This window comes from Erpetoichthys calabaricus, chromosome 1 (assembly GCF_900747795.2).
Source record: "Erpetoichthys calabaricus chromosome 1, fErpCal1.3, whole genome shotgun sequence".
NCBI lineage: Eukaryota > Metazoa > Chordata > Cladistia > Polypteriformes > Polypteridae > Erpetoichthys > Erpetoichthys calabaricus.
In genome coordinates, this window is record NC_041394.2 from 214,738,543 (window position 1) to 214,751,970 (window position 13,428).

At 35.9% G+C, this 13,428-nt stretch overlaps 1 protein-coding gene across 3 annotated transcripts in view; it reads left to right on the plus strand.

Annotated features, from left to right (window-relative positions):
* Positions 1 to 13,428, plus strand: part of napepld (N-acyl phosphatidylethanolamine phospholipase D) — a 98,183-nt gene that overhangs the window by 57,020 nt on the left and 27,735 nt on the right. Inside the window, exon 1 of one of the 3 annotated variants that reach the window (XM_028811598.2) lies at positions 9,363 to 9,496. The exons of the other annotated variants lie outside the window; for them this stretch is intronic. The gene's annotated coding sequence lies outside the window, so the exon portion shown is untranslated. Of the gene's footprint in view, positions 1 to 9,362; positions 9,497 to 13,428 lie in introns of those variants that run through there. 3 annotated transcript variants of the gene reach the window in all.

The following is a 13,428-nucleotide window of genomic DNA, read 5'->3' on the forward strand; positions in this document are numbered from 1 at the left end:
AGATCCAAAAATGGTATACAAGGTAGTGCTGGGCGGTATACCGGTTCTTACCGAAAACCGTTTTTTATTTTTGTTATGATATGGATTTTTGTTATACCACAACACCGGTTTAAATTGCCTAAACGACATTCGGAACGCGACACAGCGGGAAACTGTTCACGTGGGGACCTTTTTCACTGCTACACTGCTAATCACAGCGGTGTTGCACGAGGCCTCTTTTTCACTGCTACACCGCTAAATAAGTAGTGGTAGTGTAGGTATTGCACTCTGAAAATGGACAGAGAACATTCTGAAACTGAAGCTGTAGCAGACGATAAAATTGAACATGATGACACAGAATAACTTTTGCCGAAAAAAAGGAGTCGTGTCCGTTATCTGGAGATGCTTTGGTTTTAAAAGGTCAGATGTGGACCATTATGTTCAAATGTGTAAATACTGTTTCTATACTACTGGATAATACTCCAAGCCAAGTTGTACTTGTTTTATTTGTTTTCAATACTGTGTAATGTACCTGGGTACTGTGTAATAGTGTGACGACATGTTGACTTTATTCTCGACATTTCTACTTTATTCTCGCCGTTTATGTCAAGATTAAAGTCGACATGTTGAATTTATTCTCGTAATTTGCCATTAAAGTAGAACATCGTAAAATGAATATTTAATTTACTAGATTTTCTCAAACCCTGTCATAAGTTATATAGCACATTAAATGCTTTGTGTTAAGTGTTCCCTGAGCCATGTTAAATCGAGTACGTGCTTCTTAAACTGACTTCCCCTTGTACTGAGGAGGCACCTGCAGCGATCACCGCACAGAATACATTCACTTCATGATATTCCTGCTCTCAGAACATTTAGAATGCTAAGATAAATACTTGATATCATTTTCATGATGAAATGCATTAAAGCATGTATTAATCGTGTGGGGGCACGGCGGCGTGGAGGTTGCACTGCTGCCTCGGGTGTACCCTGCCTTGAATTTGCATGTTTTTCTAGTGGGTTTACTCAGCGTGCTTCAGTTTCCTTTCAAAGTCATGTAGGATGTGGGATTTTGTTATGCTATATTGACCCTGCTAGTGTATGTGTTGCTCGTATTCACCCTGCGATGTGCTGGCGACTCGTTCAGGATTTTCTCCTGCCTTGCACACAATGTTTGCTGGGATGGGCGCAACCCTGAATAGATGGCATAATTAAACATGTATAATGAAGATTATTTTAAAGTTCTGAACACTCCGTGGGCTAAGCTTATAACTGGTTTCAATTTCACAAAGACATTTATCGTGTGGTGATTGGTTATGTGGAGAAAGTAAAAGGAAGGATAGGAACTGGGGTTTTGGTACGTCAGGCAGACAGCACGCGTGCAATAAAGAAAGCCCGCTCAGAAGAACATCCATTGAATTCTGTGTTCGTGTCTCCGACCACAAGATCACAAACCCAACATTTACACAATATTTAAGTTAAACCAGTGCGATACCCATTCATACATCCAGTTTTTTTGGAGCCTCGTCACACCTGCCATAAAGGTCTCTACACTGAACATACACCTGGGGACCCCTTACTGCCAGGGAGCAGCACTACCACCTTACTACCGTGCTTGTTTAATACCTGCTTTAATGCATTTCATCATAAAAATGATGTCAAAAATTTATCTTAGCATTCTAAATTTTTAGAGAGCAGGAATACCATGAAATGAATGGATTCTGTGCGGTGATTGCTGCCTCCTCTTAGTGCGGAGGAAGTCAGTTTAAGAAGCATAGTGATTAACAACTGGGTCGGGGAACACAACACAAAGCATTTAACGTGCTGCATTAACTTATGACGGGGTTTGAGAAAATCGAGTAAATTAAACATTGATTTTAGGATGAAGTTTAGTTTATGACATTCTACTTTAATTATGAAGTAAACTATGAGAATAAAGTGGAAATGTCGACTTTAATCTTGACATAAGCGTCAAAATTAAAGTGGAAATGTCGTGAATAAAGTCAGCATGTCGACTTTATTCTTGACATATACTGGTAGTTTGTTTTTTTTCTTCCCTCTGTCTGTATTTTTTTTTTCTTCACCGTGGCCCTAATGCACTTCCGTAGGGCTATACCACAAATAGCATTATACAGTAAATGCAAGTTGCAGTTTTATTATTTATGTATATAGCTTAGCTTGAAGCAAGGTCCATATTAATGCAGTTTGCCTAAATGATTGTACAGTTGGTAAGGATGTCATCACAAAGTTGCACTTGTTGTATTTTATTTTATTTTAATTTGGTGAATACTGTGTAATGCACCTGGGCTTGAAGTCTTGAAGTAATAGTGCAGCTATCAGTAATAATACTATTATTTATTTTATTGTTATTATTTATTAGTTTAAATATTATGCAGTTTATTGATGGTAAAGTTGTTGAAAAAGTCACTTTAATGTGTCAGTGGACAGAGATGGTTAACATTAACAAAGTCTAGTTGGTTCACAAAAAATATTTACTATTTGTTACTTTTCTAAGACATGTTCAGTGCAATACAACTTTTGACAAGCACCTCTGGATATTTTACTAAGTCTAAATGCCTCTTTGGATGGTTGATAATATGTTGTCAAAATCATAGTTTAAGTTTTTGCAAAATTTGTTCAATAAAAAGGTTCTATATTTCGACTGCAACTGTCATGCAATGTGATTCCTTCTCTTTAGTGCCACCCCCTTGAAAACTGTCACTTTATGGGGCCATGCAAACCTGGATTAATACTTGTGTGCACATTAAAATGTTTTTTTGTACAATGTACAATTCTCATAACAGTGGAACAAGTTATTCTTAGCCAGTCTACTACAGTAATTGCAGTGGAAAATGTGGTTAACATTCACTCGTGCATGGGGGGGGAAAAAAAATACCGTCCAATACCGTGAAACCGGGATAATTTAGAAAAATACCGTGATATAGAATTTTGGTCATACTGCCCACCCCTAATACTAGGCTATTATTTTAAATGCTTGGCTGTGAATCTGGTTTCTTTATTAGAAGTCTAACAGTGTCTACATTGATGAACTACTGTACCATTTGAATATTATTTTTTAATTGTGTATACTGTTGATTGTGCAACTAGAGCAAGTGAGCATTTAAAAAAAATAGTTGAAATTGGGTATAAGGCTTTGTACTTAAAATTGGTTGTATGATCACCTATTCTTCCATGATGTCTTAATCTGTAATCTTGTTATTTAGGTTATTATCAAAGACATGTATAGTCACTGCTATTAATATTTCTTATTTGTTAGGTTACCTATTGATCTGAGTAAAACTCAAGGATTATTGAAATTTATATCTATTATTTTGGAAAAGGGAGTAGGACATGGCTTTTAGAGTGCTTTCTGATCAACCTTAATACTATTAATTCTTGCAGGCTGATATACTTTTAATTTTGTTGGTCTCTACTTGCACTCAAATTACCTGTGAATTCTGCTTTCCCTTTTAACATCTGTTTTTGAATATATCAAATGGGGGAATTCCTAAAGTTAATAAAAGTTGTTTCATTGGGTAACTTTTTTTTTTCATTATTTAATTCCAGAAATAGCAGTGTACATTTTAATAAATGTAATAAAATGTGTTTGTGTGTAGTGCTTCATCCCAGGACTTTTAACTGGATTAAGTGGGTTCAAAAATGGACAAATGGGTTTCTTTATTATACATAGAAATAGTTTCAGCCATGCACAAATGTTTTTGCTTTACATTTTAATACAATACACTCACAGTAAGACTAGAGGGTAGTCATTTGCATGCAATTACTAGTGTATCACCTGTTTGATAAATGTGTAGTTTACCAATTTCATCTCTCTCTCACTGCCCTCTTATTCGTTCATTTCCATTAATTGACATAATTTGATGTTTATCTTGGTAGTAGTGCTTTCAAAGCAGGAACCAATCCTATAGAGAATGTCAGTACATCATCAGAAATAAAAAAGTATATCTACATTTTAAAGATAAAAAAATCACAGTCATTTGCTTTTGAAACAAGACTGACAGCCCTTAAAGTATAAGTTTGGTATTTTTCAAGTTATTTATTTGCAATCGTGGTATATGTTAATTTGACATATTGCGTGATATTGCATACTAAAGTGAAGCATATTTTATAAACAAAGGCAGAAGTATAAAGCACTGTTTTGTATTTAAAAAAGGTGCATTTTTGTTTCTACAGTGCCAATTATAGCCTATATATATAACAGGCTACAAGTTGTAACAGCTTATAAAAGGTAATCGTAACAAAAGAAGAGTAAGGCATTTTTTAACGCTTAAGGTGAGTGGCTGTGGATGGTGAGACACAGTGAAGAGGCAAAAGGCATCAACTGAGCAAAACATGAGAGCTGTTGCTCGTATTTGCCAGTTTAATATCTGCCACTTCAAGGAATTATCAAAAAAAAGCTCTTAATTTTTCTGACTGTCCTTTATCATTTGCTTTGAAAATGAACCGAGTCCAAATTGCCAAAGTGTTGTATGACTTCTAAATAAATATCCATCTACCTTTCCACAAGGCACAGTAACTATGGCTAAAGCTAGAAACTGTCAAATCATTTCTCAGAACAACGTAATCAAATGAAAATAATTTTTGGAGATTTGGTCTGTCCAGGTAACATTGTTAATGACTGTGGGTTGTTTAGTGTTGTGATGTTTGTTACTCATTTCTGACCATGTTTGCAAATTTACTAGTGCAGGGTGTTCTTATTCATTTTTTAAATTTGATTGTAACCCCACAAAAAGCAGCAGTAGGTGACAGGAATATATGAATAAGTCTGCTGGGCAGAGGTCTACCTTTCATATTGATCTACCCATCTAAGCAGAATTTTATGAAGTGTTTATTCTGATAATAGCATTAGGGCTTTTACAAATCTTTATTCAGAGTCATTATTATGAAAAACTACTGTATATTAGCCCATTTGACTGATGCTAGAATTATTAGTCTGACAGGAAATCAAAGATTACCAGCCATGCTGAGTTTGTGTGTGTGTCTTAAAACAAAACAAGTTTGACAATAATCTACTGTTTGGACCTTGTTAGAAATTAGTGCAGGTGATTCATTCATTTTCTCTATCTGATAATTCCAAACGAAAGTCACAGGAGGGTGAAGGTCACATACACAGGTAAAAAAGGGAAATTGCAATATTATGTACTCATCACCTGAATTCTACCAGATAAGGCACAGATGTTTAAACTTGTACAGTATACAGAATATAAAATAAAGCTTTTTAATTGCATTTTGCAATTGTTTTTCTGGATTTTTGGGCATTTTTCAGTTGTTTGTCCAACGATGATAAAAAAGTGAAGCCTTTTTTAAGGTTTTTTGACAGATTAATTTTTGTTTTCTGGTGTAGTTTTTAGATGCACAATTTTTGATGACATAAAAAAAGTAAATTAAATTATTATTAGGTTGATTTAATTCTATTACCACTACAACATTGTTACAATAAGAATAATGCAAGGTGAAAATATAGTTAACAAAAACAAACATTAAATGACAAACAAATAATACTACAGATTTTTCATGAAAAAACTGTTGGTTGCTTTTACGGAGCACACCAGAAATGTTCTAAGTGTCAACTGGATGATGACATACATACAAGACCACAAGATTGTTACACTCTGCTTTATATGAGTATATATACAGTATATATCTCAATGGAAGAGCCAAGCAACAATACTGCATGTAGAACCTTAAGGCCAAAAAAGCTCTATATAACAATTCTATACTTTAGAAACAATTTCCAACCAGAGGTGGTAGTTTCAAAATACATGTAATCATAACAAATCGCTAAGTCATAAATCTGCAACAGAGCACCTACAGTTAGGTCCATAAATATTTGGACAGAGACAACTTTTTTTTAATTTTGGTTCTGTACATTACCACAATGAATTTTAAATGAAACAACTCAGATGCAGTTGAAGTGCAGACTTTCAGCTTTAATTCAGTGGGGTGAACAAAACGATTGCAAAAAAAGTGTTAGGCAACTAAAGCATTTTTTTTAACACAATCCCTTCATTTCAGGGGCTCAAATGTAATTGGACAATTGACTCAAAGGCTATTTCATGGGCAGGTGTGGGCAAGTCCGTCGTTATGTCATTATCAATTAAGCAGATAAAAGGCCTGGAGTTGATTTGAGGTGTGGTGCTTGCATGTGGAAGATTTTCCTGTGAACAGACAACATGCCGTCAAAGGAGCTCTCCATGCAGGTGAAAGAAGCCATCCTTAAGCTGCGAAAACAGAAAAAACCCATCCGAGAAATTGCTACAATATTACGAGTGGCAAAATCTACAGTTTGGTACATCCTGAGAAAGAAAGCAAGCACTGGTGAACTCAGCAACGCAAAAAGACCTGGACGTCCACGGAAGACAACAGTGGTGGATGATCTCAGAATCATTTCCATGATGAAGAGAAACCCCTTCACAACAGCCAACCAAGTGAACAACACTCTCCAGGGGGGTAGGCGTATCGATATTCAAGTCTACCATAAAGAGAAGACTGCATGAAAGTAAATACAGAGGGTGCACTGCAAGGTGCAAGCCACTCATAAGCCTCAAGAATAGAAAGGCTAGATTGAACTTTGCTAAAGAACATCTAAAAAAGCCAGCACAGTTCTGGAAAAACATTCTTTGGACAGATGATACTAAGATCAACCTCTACCAGAATGATGGCAAGAAAAAAGTATGGAGAAGGCGTGGAACAGATCATTATCCAAAGCATACCACATCATCTGTAAAACACGGTGGAGGCAGTGTGATGGCTTGGGCGTGCATGGCTGCCAGTGGTACTGGGACACTAGTGTTTATTAATGATGTGAAACAGGACAGAAGCAGCCGAATGAATTCTGAGGTGTTCAGAGACATACTGTCTGCTCAAATCCAGCTAAATGCAGTCAAATTGATTGGGCGGCGTTTCATGGTACAGATGGACAATGACCCAAAACATACAGCCAAAGCAACCCAGGAGTTTATTAAAGCAAAGAAGTGGAAAATTCTTCAATGGCCAAGTCAGTCACCTGATCTTAACCCAATTGAGCATGCATTTCACTTGTTGAAGACTAAACTTTGAACAGAAAGGCCCACAAACAAACAGCAACTGAAAGCCGCTGCAGTAAATGCCTGGCAGAGCATTAAAAAGGAGGAAACCCAGCATCTGGTGATGTCCATGAGTTTAAGACTTCAGGCTGTCATTGCCAGCAAAGGATTTTCAACCAAGTATTAGAAATGAACATTTTATTTCCAGTTATTTAATTTGTCCAATTACTTTTGAGCCCCTGAAATGAAGGGATTGTGTTAAAAAAAATGCTTTAGTTGCCTCACATTTTTATGCAGTCGTTTTGTTCACCCCACTGAATTAAAGCTGAAAGTCTGCACTTCAACTGCATCTGAGTTGTTTCATTTAAAATTCATTGTGGTAATGTACAGAACCAAAATTAGAAAAAAGTTGTCTCTGTCCAAATATTTATGGACCTAACTGTACATGTGGTATGGCCTTATTGTAGCTGTCACTGTTTCTGCAAGGAATGTAGGGATTGGTGTCCAGTGATTAAAAGAAGATGAAAAAAGTAGACTTTAAAATGTGAAACTGTCTACTACAGCAAGTTACTAAAATAATGTCTATGAACTACACTTCACTGTCTGCCCAGAGCAGTTATTAAGAATACAAACTTTTTGTCTACATTTCAGCCACAGACAAGAGACTTGTCCATGTCTTCAATGTACTAAATCAGCAATAAACGTCAAGCTAAATCATGTTATTTATTTTTAGTTTGTTAGGAGAAATAAATATTGAATTATTGTGTCCCTACATTTATTGCAGTGTGGGAGATGCACAGTAGTATTTTTAGAGCTTTGGTAGTCTCTGCCAACGTCTATTATTATCTATGCCACCTGGAACAATTTTAATGCAAAGGGATTTGGGGACCCCCATATACAGGCATGAAATAGATTACATTTGAAACCAAGACCTTCGAAGCCTTCAGATCTCAATTTTATGTTAATTTGGGCACATTAAGTGAATAGGACTTGCACATCTAGATTAGGCTGAATTAACTGTTTTCATCACTGCCCTTTTCACTGTTAATTGGATGCCTTTACGCATTACTATTCTTGGGAACATTTCCGAAAACAGCACTTTTAAAATGTATCTGTGTATATGTTGTGCCTTTAAGTTTAAAGTGAGTAATTTTGTCTATTTGGCTTTATCATGTTGAAACATTTAACCAATATAATAGTTCTGCTTTGCATCCATCCATTCGTTTTCATATGGGTGCTTGACACACACAGCCTTAAATTCAGTCATTATTATGTGTCAGACATTTCACAACTGTGTGTTAAAAAAAAAAAAAAGCTTTTGCTGCCAGTATGGCTTGGCTTTCTGTTATCCACTGTTGTTGTTATGACTGTTCTTCTTATTCATTTATTTAACAGACGACTTTATCTAAGGTGACTTACAAAGCAAGTTATAATATATACAAGAATGATTAGGAAGTGCAAGAATCAAAAACAACAGAGAACAACATAAAAAAACGAACAATTGGAAGTAGTAGTAGCACTGATACCACATAATTATACTGTACCTGCAACTAGACTAAGATAAAAATCAGTATTCTGAACTCTTCGTCAGTACAACAGGAGCTATCCTGTCGAAGAGAAACTAAGCAGATCCAAATTATTTAATTACAACGTGCATTATTGTCTAAATGGAGTGCTTTAAAAATGATCGGTAATTTGTTGATTATTATGTAAGTAGGGCAACTAGGTGGTTACGCAAGTGTAAATGTTTTGATCAAGGTACTGATTTATAGCTTCAAATTGGCGTATTATAATTGGGTGTGTCCAGCGATGAACACCGTCCAGGGACTGGTTCCTGTAAGAAGCTTTCTGAACGGTCTCCAGTCCAAGAAATTAGTTAAACGACTCTGATAATAGGTATTATTATGATGCGGATATTGGACGTAGTTAAATTGTGCAAAACGTTTAATTTGCTCGATGGACAGGAAAACTACAGAAATCTCGAATTTCAAGTGTTTGGTCTAATTAGGTTTTAATGGTGCCTAAAGCATAGATCAGGAAGGTTCCCTCTTTTTACCCAAAAATTACGTACATAATTACGCATCTCCTAAAACGGATTCTAATACAGTTGTTATTTAGCATTGCAGGAATCTATCCATCCGTTCATTTTCTAAACCCGCATAATCCTGCCATATCGAATCTGCTCAGATTGCAAATCGTAGCAGGCAAACGAAACGCGAACATTCTTGCTGAATCTTGTTCGAAATTGCTCGGCCTTGCAGTAGGTGTTCCCAGATTGAATGAAATAGGGTGTAGACATGGGCCGTGCACAACACACCTCACGTGGGCGATGACGTCAAAGACGCTGGTGGGCTACTTTTTTTCTACAGCTAGAGACACTCGATTCGGATCGCTTCGCCTGGGTTTCTTGGTAGATGCGCGCTCACTGTGTTTTCAGTTCATTTTACATTAAAACCTTTCCAGGCAGATCACAGGTATTGTGGATATTTATTTCCCCGATTTTACTTGCATATGGCGTAGTAGCTTGCTCTGTTCCTTGTATCGACCTGCAGTCTGCTTATAAAAACGCCCCCTTAGATACGAAGTTCTTATGGTTTTGTTTTATGTGCGCAGTGCCTAGAGACGGACAGGCGCTATATTGGTACTTTGCATTTTCTGCAGTTTTGTCTTGAATTAATCCATGTAGTTCATACGGTTACAGCACCCGAACCGGGTTGTCAAGTTGGTTTTAAACGATTGTCGTGTTTATTTTTTAGCGAGTAGATTATAGCAGGTTAAGTTTTTATTTATTAGTTGAGAAACTCTCAACTAGCCTGCTATTGTAACTCGAGGGAAGTGTGAGCTGTTCCAGTAAAACTGTTTTTGGTTGTTGTTTAGATGTTGTACAGGCAAGCCCCATCGACATCACCAGTGACCTTGTTTTTGTTAAAGACCGGGCAGGTAGATAATCGGCAGGCGAAAATAATGTGTTTGTCGTAGAGATGCGCAAGAAGATCTTTTCCATTTATTTGTCAAGGCCCTGTCCATTTTAAAATATTGCAATATTGGCCAAATGTTAAATACTGTGTAGCAAAACTAGCCGAGTAAATATAATTTTATATACTATTCAAAACACCTGTACTAGCAAATGTTTGAGCTCTTGAAAGTTATGTAATATTTTACAACACAATTTACTCCAGTTTAGATTGATCGAGTGGGCTACAAATTGGCTAATTGTAAAGGAAATTATTAAAAAAATATATATTCTGAGATGCTTTATTGGCAGGTGCATGCAAACTATTAAAATGACCACTGTGGTTCCACTGCGCCTTCTGTTTCAATGAGTGACGCGATTAACTTATCGACATAGATGGGATAAAAAGTCCTAAAGGGGATACTTCCTGGTTTAGATTGGGTCAGTAGTGAGAATGAGATTTGAAAATGTATAAATTCGGTAGTTGGGAGGTGCCTAGTTATAAAAGTGCAGTTCTGCAACCATCTCATTAAATTATTGGCTTGATCAACTGTACTTTCTTTGTCAATCTCTAAAGTGCAAATTAGTAGCAAGGCATTTTAGTGTGTAAAAACTGTAGTTCATCTGTCAAATATAAAAGTTATTTTCAGAGTTTGTAAGTAGCAGTGATAGTAGTTCAAACAGTAAGTTGCACCTCCATGCAATCAGTGAGGTATCCACTGCATGAAATTTAGTTTTATTTCGTCTTGCTTTTAAAAGTGGACCATTTCTGTGGTCTCTATATAGATCTGATAGCTTATTTTTTCTGTACATAATCAGTTATATTCTCCTGTTTATTCACAGGTGTGTATATAGTACACTTACTAAATATTAAAGGCCTTTTTCTAAAGAGTATGTAGTATTACTGTGTCATGTATCACATAGAGAGGGTACTGAATTAAATCACCTTTCATTATTTACTTACTGTTAATCACAGAATTGTAGCCTTTGGTAGGTCATTTCAGAGTATTGCCCGTGGTTTTCTGTTTCTTATTAGACTTGATAGTTTGTCTTTGAAAATGCACCAGTAGAATTTCTTCTTAGGTACTTTTTACAACACGCATATTTATATATAAACATTTCTCTGTAAAAGTGTGTCTTGTGTTTAAGGTAGTGTTTTCTTGACTGTTATAAGGATTGAGGGGGTCAGAAATTGATCTTTCTCTTTGCTTTAGAATTGCAGCAGTGGTGTTCACCATGCTTCTGTTTTATAAAGGTTATATCTTAATGTACCAGAATTTGTTGAGGGCTGAAATAATGTCAATATGTATAATGCACTCATATTTTAAGTCCATTTATTACATCTCCTCCCTCTTTTTTAGGGTTAGAAAGCCTAAGAGCTAATATCAGTAACAACAGGTGGTAGAAAAGACTCTAAGCTTAGTTGCACATCTTGTGTCAGGGTACAGCCCTATACGAATAGACAGTTTTGCCAACCATTGCAACAGAACTCAGTCAATAGAGAAAGTTTACTATATTTTGAATAGTGGTTAACATGAGGTATCCAAGTGTTTTGCTCAGCATAAATTTTTTTAAACCTTGCACTTATCTACGTGGTATTATGTGTGTGTTTCTTTATATAAACATTTCTGGACAAATCAACTTGTGATCATTAGTAGTTTGTGTTTTTTTTTCTTTTTCTTTATCCTCCTCTAAAATACATGTGGCAGAATTGATTGCTAAATATTACCAGTTTTCTTGGATGTTTTAGCGTTGGAATGTGTGTCTGGTTCTATGACCAGTGTAATGTTGTACAGTAAAGTGCAGCTGCTGACATTTGTCAGAGGAAGCCGTCATCGCCACCTAGACTTGTCTCATTTGTTGCTTCATGAAATAACTGTTTAACCTCAGTTACCATTTTCATGTTTCATTGTTTTAGTGAAATGAGATGATTGTGATACAAAGAAGAAATACCATGTTTAGAATATCTGTATACTGTATTACTGTGAAATATGGCCAAGAATAATCATAAATAGAGGTCGCAGAATTAAAATGTATCTATAGATATATTACATTTCTAAGTGTACTTTTTCATAATGAGATGCATTGCCTAGTGTTGCTACCCCAAAACTCCAGGCAGCTGGGTTTGAATACTGACTTTATCACTGCCTATGAGTAGTTTACATATTCGCCTTGACTGCTCTGTGCCTTGTTACTCCTCTTATATCCCAAAGATGTGCATACTAAGCCAAATTGTAACTTTGTACTGTCCTGGTGTAAGTTAGTGGTGTTTGTGTTAGAGTAAATCGTGCACTGGACTGCTTCCCTATCCAGTGTTGCTTCCTGTATTGTACCTGACATTCTAAGGATATAATATGGCCCCCTGTGACCCAAAATTGGGTTAGGTGTATGTAAAATGGAAGGATTTTTTATAGTTTAACTTGATAGTGGTCAAATACTATTGATATCCAAAAAGATTTTTGTTATAGGATAAGCTTATGAAAATGCACCATTTTTAAAATCTAATTCCCTTATTTCTCATTTTACTTTAATCATAAACATTTCTGTTTTAAACTTACACAAACAATAATGAAAGAATTATAGTATTTTTACATAATTCAGTAAAATCTGTATTGCCTCACAATCTTTTTATTTTTAATTGTGTGACACTTTCATGTTGCAGAAGGTTAAAGGTGTTTTGAAGAATTATTCATTTGGACTTATGAGCATTGATCTATACAATACAAACCTACATCTATCTATCTATCTATCTATCTATCTATCTATCTATCTATCTATCTATCTATCTATCTATCTATCTATCTATCTATCTATCTATCTATCATAATAAGATTTGAAAATGTTAATATAAGTAAGAGTCTAAGGCCTATTCTGGTAGCATCAAGCAAAAGCAGAAACAAGCCCTTTGCAATTTTTCATAGGACTTAATCACGGATATGACCTTGCATACATTTTGCCAGTTTAGGATAAGTCTATCTTCTTATACAGTATAATACACTACCGTGGCTGTCTGTTTGTCTGTCCAGGATTTTAAATCACCTGTAGCTCGCAAACCATTTGACCTATTGACCTGAAATTTGGCACACATATTATGTGACGTCTACTATCCGATTTCAGGGTGATGATTGACCTCCAAGGTTATTCCTCTTTTTATTTTATTTTATTGTAGAATCAACTCTCGGCAGCGGCCAGCAGGGCGGCAGTGCGGCGCATGTGTATGGGTGCCGTTCTCATCCCTACCACCTTCGCCATCACTTCCCCTACTTCTTCATATCTTAAATTATTCTTGAGGCAGATTGAAGACTTAAATGCCAGCTTAAGTGAAAAATTAAGAAAAGCATACTAAGTAATTGCAACACAAACACTGATTTAATAAGTTGTAAAAGAAGAGAAGCGTGCCGCTAGAATGGAGAAAAGAAGAGCTGCTCAGGAAGCAGCAAGCGCATCAACCAC